The following is a 7,955-nucleotide window of genomic DNA, read 5'->3' as shown; positions in this document are numbered from 1 at the left end:
CTTGAAAGAGTTGCAGCCCATCAGGGCGTAGAAAAATAAGTAGTCCTGGATTGGGTATTCTTCAGAAAAAATAAACTGGGCTCATTTTCACAAAGAAAAAATAGCTGGGCTGGTCACATGGTGAACATAAAATATAAGCCTGGGCTAGACGGGCCACAGCCCAGTTCAAACCCTGCTCCGTCTCAACAATACCAAACAAAAAAATACTGCTCGAGTAGCGACGTCCCAGGTGTCAGCCGATCTTGTGCCGTTCTCTTGTCTATTGACTATATACGCTCACAATGTCGTGGGTCCCAGATGTCAGCAAAACACTAGGAGGAAGCATTTTATTTTTCATACGCTTCCTCCTAGTGTTTTCGTGAAGATGGTCCGGGCCCGCCTCCAACCACCGCGCCAGCCGCGTGAAGCTGTTCGGCGCGACGAAACCCGCCCAGAGGGCTGCCATCATCGCCGCGCCGGCCTCAGAGAGCCGTCCCATCTGCTCGCTCAAGGCTCGCAGATGGGCCTCGACGGCGGTCACGATCTCCGGGAAAGTCCAGGCCACCCGCGGGTCTGTTCCGGAGCCAATGATCCCCTGCGGATCGCGCTGAAAGCAGACCGGCTCCTCCGCTAGCTGGCGCGTCTCCGGGAAGGCCCCTGTCAAGAAGAAAAGCAAGTCAGGAGAAAAATCACGAAGGACAGAAAGCCGGGGTCCTAGCCCGGCAAAACCCAAGGAAAGCACTTACTGGAGAAGGACTCTTCCAGGTGCTGCGCTTCGAGCAACGTACCACGTCGCTCCAGGGCAAGGGTGCGGTCGTGCTCCTGCGGCGCCTTCTCCAGGTCGGCGACCTTGGCAAGGGCCACTTTCAGCTCCGCGTCCTCGGCCTCGGTCGTCTTCTCGGCCTCCTCGCGGCGACGGGTTTCCCCCTGCCGAGTATCTTCCGCCGCGGCCACCAGCGCCTTCAGGCGCTCCACCATGGCCTGGAGCTTCCCCTTGTCGTCAGCCAACTTGCTGTGTTGCTGGTCCACCTCGGGAAGGGCCTGCTGTGCCTCAACAACCTTGGCGGCCTCCGCCTTCACTACAAAAAAAGACACATCTGTGACATTTTGGGCCGAACGAAATTTTTTTCTGTCATACATATGACACTTCTATGACGATAATTGTGACAAAACCCGGTATCATCATAGATGTGGTGGGCTCCTACTTCTATGATAAAAAATCATGACAGAAAATGGGCTTTTTGTCCTGGGCGGGCCGGAGACGCAGCTGCATGACATTCTTTGGGCCGTCCATGACGGAAAAAACCGTGGTAGAAGCGAGGGGGAGGAAAATTTCGGGGAGTTCCCGGTCACGGTGGTAGGTTTGGGGCCGAGCGATGCGCGTTTCTCTCGTACACGTACGCGCGTGTGTGCGAGGCGTTGGCTCTAACTGAACCCGAGCGAGGCGTTGGGCTCTAACTGAACCCGAGCGATTGCACTGCAGGCTACGCATTACTGAACCCGAGCGATCGATCGATGGTTGTTAACTGAACCCGATCGAGCGATACTTCGCTACTGCCGCTAACTGAAGCCGATCGATGCTGCCTCTGGGATGAACAGTGAGCGTTGCGGGGGGGGGGGATGAACAGTGAGCGGTGGCGTTGCCTCTGGATGAACAGGACCCCGTGGTGTGGAGGGCTGGATGAACAGTAGACGATGGAGGGGTGCCCGTGGAGGGGTGGTTGAATCAGGACCCCATAGTGTGGAGGGCTGGATGAACAGTAGACGATGGAGGGGTGCCCGTGGAGGGGTGGTTGAACAGGACCCCGTGGTGTGGAGGGCTGGATGAACAGTAGACGATGGAGGGGTGCCCGTGGAGGGGTGGTTGAACAGGACCCCGTGGTGTGGAGGGCTGGATGAACAGTAGATGGTGGAGGGGTGCCCATGGAGGGGTGGTTGAACACTAGCCGGTGGAGTAGCGCGCGGTGGAGGCTGGATGAACAGGAGCCCGTGGAGGCTGGAGGAGGTCGACGGTAGCCCGTGGAGGCTGGAGGAGGTCGACGGTGGAGATGAACAGTATCCCGTGGAGTCCCATTTTGCGGTACGCCACACCCCTCCCGATCAACAGGACCCCCGTTTCGACCGTAGCGCTCCAACACAAGTCCGTTTCCTCCGTTTTGCGGTACACCACACCCCTCCCGATCAATAGGACCCCCGTTTCGACCGTAGGAGGTCCATTTCCTCCGTTTTGCGGTACGCCAGACCCCTCCCGATGAACAGGATCCCGTTTCGAACGTGGCCGGTCGAACACAAGGCCGTTTCCTCCGTTTTGCGGGACGCCAGGCCTCGTTTCCATCGCCTGTTCCGTCCACGCCCTCCCGATGAACACGACCACGCATTCCGTTCCGACCCAGCCGGTTGGCTCCCACGCGTTCTGTTGCCTCCCGATGAACACGGCGCATTCCGTTGCCTACCCATGAACACGACGCATTCCGTTGCCTCCCCATGAACACGACGACGACGTTGTTTCTCCGTTCCAACCCAGCCATGTACACGATCCCTGGCCATACGTATGCGCGAGTAGGCGTTCGAGACCTTGCCCGTATGTACGTACGTGGCCGTATTTTCTTTCTTGCACCCTGGCCGCTGTACGTACGTGTACATGCTACGTGCGCGCCTCTACTACGACACGCACACGCCTCTACTACGACACGTGCGCGCCACTACATCGACCAGTATATATGTACGTACACGTTCGCGACCAGAATGACAACGCTACGTACGCTTCGACCAGGTGGGTCCCGACTATCAGGCACTTCCTTGCCTGGAAGATGTAGCTGGTGGGTCCCAGCAGCCAGGGGGCGAATCGTTTTTTTGCCCCGACGCACTTCCTTGCGTGTGAAGGTGTAGCTGCTGGGTCCCAGCAGTCAGGGGGGAATCGTTTTGTTTTTTTTGCCCGGACGCACTTCCTTGCGTGCGAAGATGTAGCTGGTGGGTCCCAGCAGTCAGGGGGCGAATCATTTTTTTTCGGATGCACTGGTGGGTCCCAGCAGTCAGGGGGAAATGTTTTTTTCATGAAATACGGTGGCCCGTCCGGTGGGTCCCCGCTGTCAGCTGGAGGAATAATTATATTGCGCGTAATAAGGAGGCACTTCCTTGCTGCGGCCGTGGACCCAGCTGTCAGCCTCTCCACGTACAGTCCACGTCCGATGGAAGCCATTCCTTGACCACGTTGACCACGCCGCGCTGAGAGCACTAGGGCGGTGGACGACGGCGAGGCCTAGGAAGGGGACGATGCGGAGCCGGGGAAGACCCGGCAGTGGATGCCCACGCGTAGAGGAGTATGAGGGTTCACCCGTCCGGCTGCGGTGTGAGGCTGTTGTCGCCGCAGAATAACAGGGCGTGTGGGTGCGTAGAAGGATGGCCTGGCCAGCGGTGGGAGTAGTAGGGGGCGGTGAGGCCTCCACGGCATCACAGCTGGCCACGGGCGGCAGGAGCAGGCGGCACGACCGGCGCTGCTTTGGGCGGCTGGAGCAAGAAGACCAGAGGTTGAAGAAGCACTACGGCCGTTGGATGGACATCGTACGGTCACTGGAGCTAGAATCGTTCATATATTGACTAAAGTTGACAAAGGCCTCCGTCCCAGTCAACTTAATAGGCCCACAAGTCAGCCTCCCACCAAGGTGGGTCCCAGCTAGCAAGGGGTATTCATTTTTTTGTGCGTATAAGGAGGCACTTCCGGTGGGTCCGAGCTGACAGCGGGGGGAACGTTTTTTTTCACGAAATATGGTGGCCCGTCCTGTGGGTCCCAGCAGTCAGGGAGAAACGTTTTTTTTGCGAAATACTGGTGGCCCGTCCGGTGGGTCCCTGCTGTCAGGTGGAGGAATAATTATTTTTCGCGTAATAAGGAGGCACTTCCTTGCGGCTGCCGTGGACCCAGCTGTCAGCCTCTCCACGTACAGTACTCTTCCGATGGAAGTCGGTCGTTGACCACATTGACAACGCCGCGCCGAGAGCACCACGGCGGTGGACGACGGCGAGGCCTAGGAAGGGGACGACGCGGAGCCGGGGAAGACGCGGCAGTGGAAGCCCGCGCGAAGAGGAGTACGAGAGTTCACCGGTTCAGCTGCGGTGTGAGGCTGCTGTCGCCGCAGAATAACAGGGGGTGTGGGTGAGTAGAGGGATGCCCTGGCCAGCGGTGGGAGTAGTAGGGGGCGCTGAGGCCTGCGCGGCTGCACAGCCGGCCACGGGAGGCGGGAGTAGGCGGTCCCGCCGGTGCTGCTTTGGCGGCTGGAGCAAGAAGATCAGAGATTGAAGAAACACGACGGCCGTTGGATTGACATCCAACGGTTACGTCTGCTAGAATCATTTGTTCACGTATATAATAACTAAAAAAATCTTGCATACGCGTCAACTAAACAGGCCCACAAGTCAGACCACTCCCTCTTATTTTTTAATAATTTCTATATAGCTCATGGCAACTTCTTATGCAATTTATTGCAGTCTTTTTTTTGGTTGGCCAGGGCCAATTTCGCATATTTCTGTGGGTTCCAAACTATTTTTAATACCGAAATGTCGAGCCAGATTTAAAGTACTTTGAAGATATATTTAAATTAGGTTAATGCCCAGTGAAATAGGAATCTGAAAATGTGAAAAAATTCAGAAATTATAAAGTAATTGCCAATTTGCCATCTGTTTTTATATTTACAACCCATTTCATATTACTTTTAAGATTTGCAGGCGTCTTGAAAGAGTTGCAGCCCATCAGGGCGTAGAAAAATAAGTAGCCCTGGATTTGGTATTCTTCAGAAAAAATAAACTGGGCTCATTTTCACAAAGAAAAAATAACTGGACTGGTCACATGGTGAACATAAAGTATAAGCCTGGGCTAGACGGGCCACAGCCCAGTTCAAACCCTGCTCCGTCTCAACAATACCAAACAAAAAAAATACTGCTCGAGTAGCTACGTCCCAGGTGTCAGCCGATCTTGTGTTGTTCTCTTGTCTATTGACTATATACGCTCACAATGTCGTGGGTCCCAGATGTCAGGAAAACACTAGGAGGAAGCATTTTATTGACCCCTACTGTCATGGGTCCCAGATGTCGTGGGCCCCTACTGTCATCCTCTCCACGTACTTCTGCCGATTCCTGTTGTTTGTTGACCATGTTGACAACGCGAGAGGGCGGCGCCGCGGCAAGCGCACCAAAGCGTGCAGAGGACGTCGGCGTTAATGATTTAGGAGACGGTGGGGCGGCGATGCGTGCGCTGAGGCGCAGCCAGCCGTGGGAGGCGGAAGCAGGCGGCCCCGCCGGCGCTTGTTTGGTTTTGGCGGCTGGAGGAAGACAGGACTGAAGAAACACGACAGACTGTAAAAGCAGCAGGAGTACTTAACAACCTTAACTGAAACCAGCAGGGGAACTTAACAACCAAAGCTGAAAGCAACGTGGTCAATAAACAGGATATTCACTTTAGAGCCATGGAAAAGCATGAACATAATCTTCTGTCCTATTCTCCAAGATGGACGGGCCTTCATTATTTGAGACCACCCATGAATAAGTATCTTTTCACCTCCAAGGGGAATTGAGTAGGTCGACATAAACATCATGTTGTGACCAAGCGCAAGTCTGACCTGACCATGGTCAGGCATCTGTATAGGAACAATAGAACTCGGCAGTTCCTGTTTCAAGAAGATCACAGCTGTAAAACTGTGTATAAGCAATAGTTTATGAACAACATATATAACAGAAAACAGCTCGTACCATAAGTTTCTCGACACAATTGGACCTGTTCAACGAGTGCAGCAGTGGCACACATATCCCACGTGGCCTTCCACCATTGAAACGCCCCACAAGGACCTCAAGACGATCAATAAAGTGTAGGAACTTGTGGATGTCGATCCAGTCAACTTCCGTGCCATTAGTAATAGCCGAGTTATTATAGAGTAACAAACGAGCAGACTGCTTAACTCTGAAAAAACCTACACGTGCCACCAATTATAAGAAAATATTAGTTAGAAGTAGCATCTTCGTGAGAGATTCATTGCTACTTCTAAAGTTAAATTGTGATTAGTTAGACAGAATAGGTGGATTAAGAAGTAATCGAGGCAACAAGCAAGAACCAGATACAAAACTAACATGGATGAACAATTGGAACAACGTCGGGGTGGAAGATCGCAGTGAAGATGAGACCAGGTTCTGCTATTTCCATCAACATTCGTGCGCCAACTTTCAGTCCGTAACACTTGAGAAAGTTTATCCAAGTTCGGCCATAAAAAAAGCAGCGATCTTCTTGGTTCATGAACCCAACTCGAAACTTATATCCATGGCTTGTCTTCACTGTGACCATTAAACTAGTGTATTCAGTTATGGCAAGGACAAGCATCTTGAGTAGATGTGTTCTGGCTGAGCAAATAATACACTGCAGGAAAAATAATATGAGAACACAGCATGTTCAAAAAAACCCCACCCTCCCGGATAGAAAAGAGGATTCTAGGAACATACTGTGCGCGTTTCAAAATGTTGTGTTAGGATGAGAAGGAACAAGTGTGGCGTCTTGCCGAGGGCGCAGAAACCTGTAGGGTACTCGCACTTTGGGCACTGCAAATGAAACACACTAGATTCAGTAGGAAGAAAAATGCATCAACGGCGGCGGCTGCCATCCTCGGATTACCTGCGACACAGGGACTTGGATTTATCGGGGATGGATGAAGAATTCGTACCTGGTTCTCCATGAGAAAACCCTATGCAATCGCCGAGAGGGGGTTTTCTCTGAACAAGCAGACGAGGGAGAAGGGGATTCAGGCCCAGTGAAATATTTCCGCTTCGTCCGTCCAGCTTACTGCTAAAGCTAGAAAGGGGGGTTGTGATTGGACGGCTCATTGGGCATTACTGCGGCACTACGACCGGGGTGTGTCTACCGTGAAGTTGTGCACTCTAATTTGTGCATATGGCACGTGGACCCCGTTGCCGGTTGCCCCACATATCAGCGAAAGGAAGTAGAAAGACAGGAGTAACTAGTTACACATAAATATTTTTTTGACAGAGAGATACTCCCTCTGTAAAGAAATATACAAATCTTTTATATCACAGGCTCACCTTGCCGAGAAATATACTCCCTCTGCAACGCACGTGCATTATGGGGTTCAACTTTTTTTATGGGGGTTCAGCTGAGAATATAATACTCAGATAGGCTCACGGTTCTGGACTTTGGGCCGCAGGCCGACCCTTCATGTTTGGGGGCCCATGTGTTCTACCTCAGCGCTTTTCATATTGCAAGCGATCGGTACGGCGCTGGTTTTAGATGCTGTTGCAAGGCGAATACACAAAATTGAATAAAGCACGGCAGCTGTTGGAATGAAATCGAATGACAGTTCCTAACCAACAATCAGAGTTGCAATTCTATCAACGATATACCATGTGATAAATAATACTGTCGTACTACTTATACACACAGGACACTTGTTTCACCATGCCAGATTATTACATCAAAATCTCTCGGAGGATAGATCAGTTCGGCAGTTGCGTGCTGCTACTCAAGAATTTCAAAGTTGATTTGGACCAGCTCTCCTTGCCGAGAAAGTTCGATTTTGACATCATCCCCTACCGCAAGATATGATTTAGATTTGAACCTTGACCATCCTTTAGCATCAATCATCATGCGACCATCCTTTGTACTTACGGTATATTGAGCAGGTTCATTCACACCAAGGCTGCGCATGGTAAGAGAAACTTGGCCGCGGTCGCCCGGATTGTTGAACGACTCCCTCGTTGCTCTAGGAGTTCTCTATTTGCAAACAAGAAGACATACCCAAACAGTTAGATCAACACAGTGAATCATGTGAAACAACATGGAAAGAAAAAAGAACGAAGCACTTGGGCAGCCAATGCTTACCAAGAAGGTGGACATGTCAGTTTTTGTAAGGACTTTGATATATGAAGTGCGAACTGCAGCCCAGTCTGTTGCCGGTGCAACTGCACGGGCCGGAGCAGATGCAAGT

Source organism: Aegilops tauschii, chromosome 6 (assembly GCF_002575655.3).
Source record: "Aegilops tauschii subsp. strangulata cultivar AL8/78 chromosome 6, Aet v6.0, whole genome shotgun sequence".
NCBI classification, from domain to species: domain Eukaryota; kingdom Viridiplantae; phylum Streptophyta; class Magnoliopsida; order Poales; family Poaceae; genus Aegilops; species Aegilops tauschii.
This window is presented reverse-complemented; position numbering follows the sequence as displayed.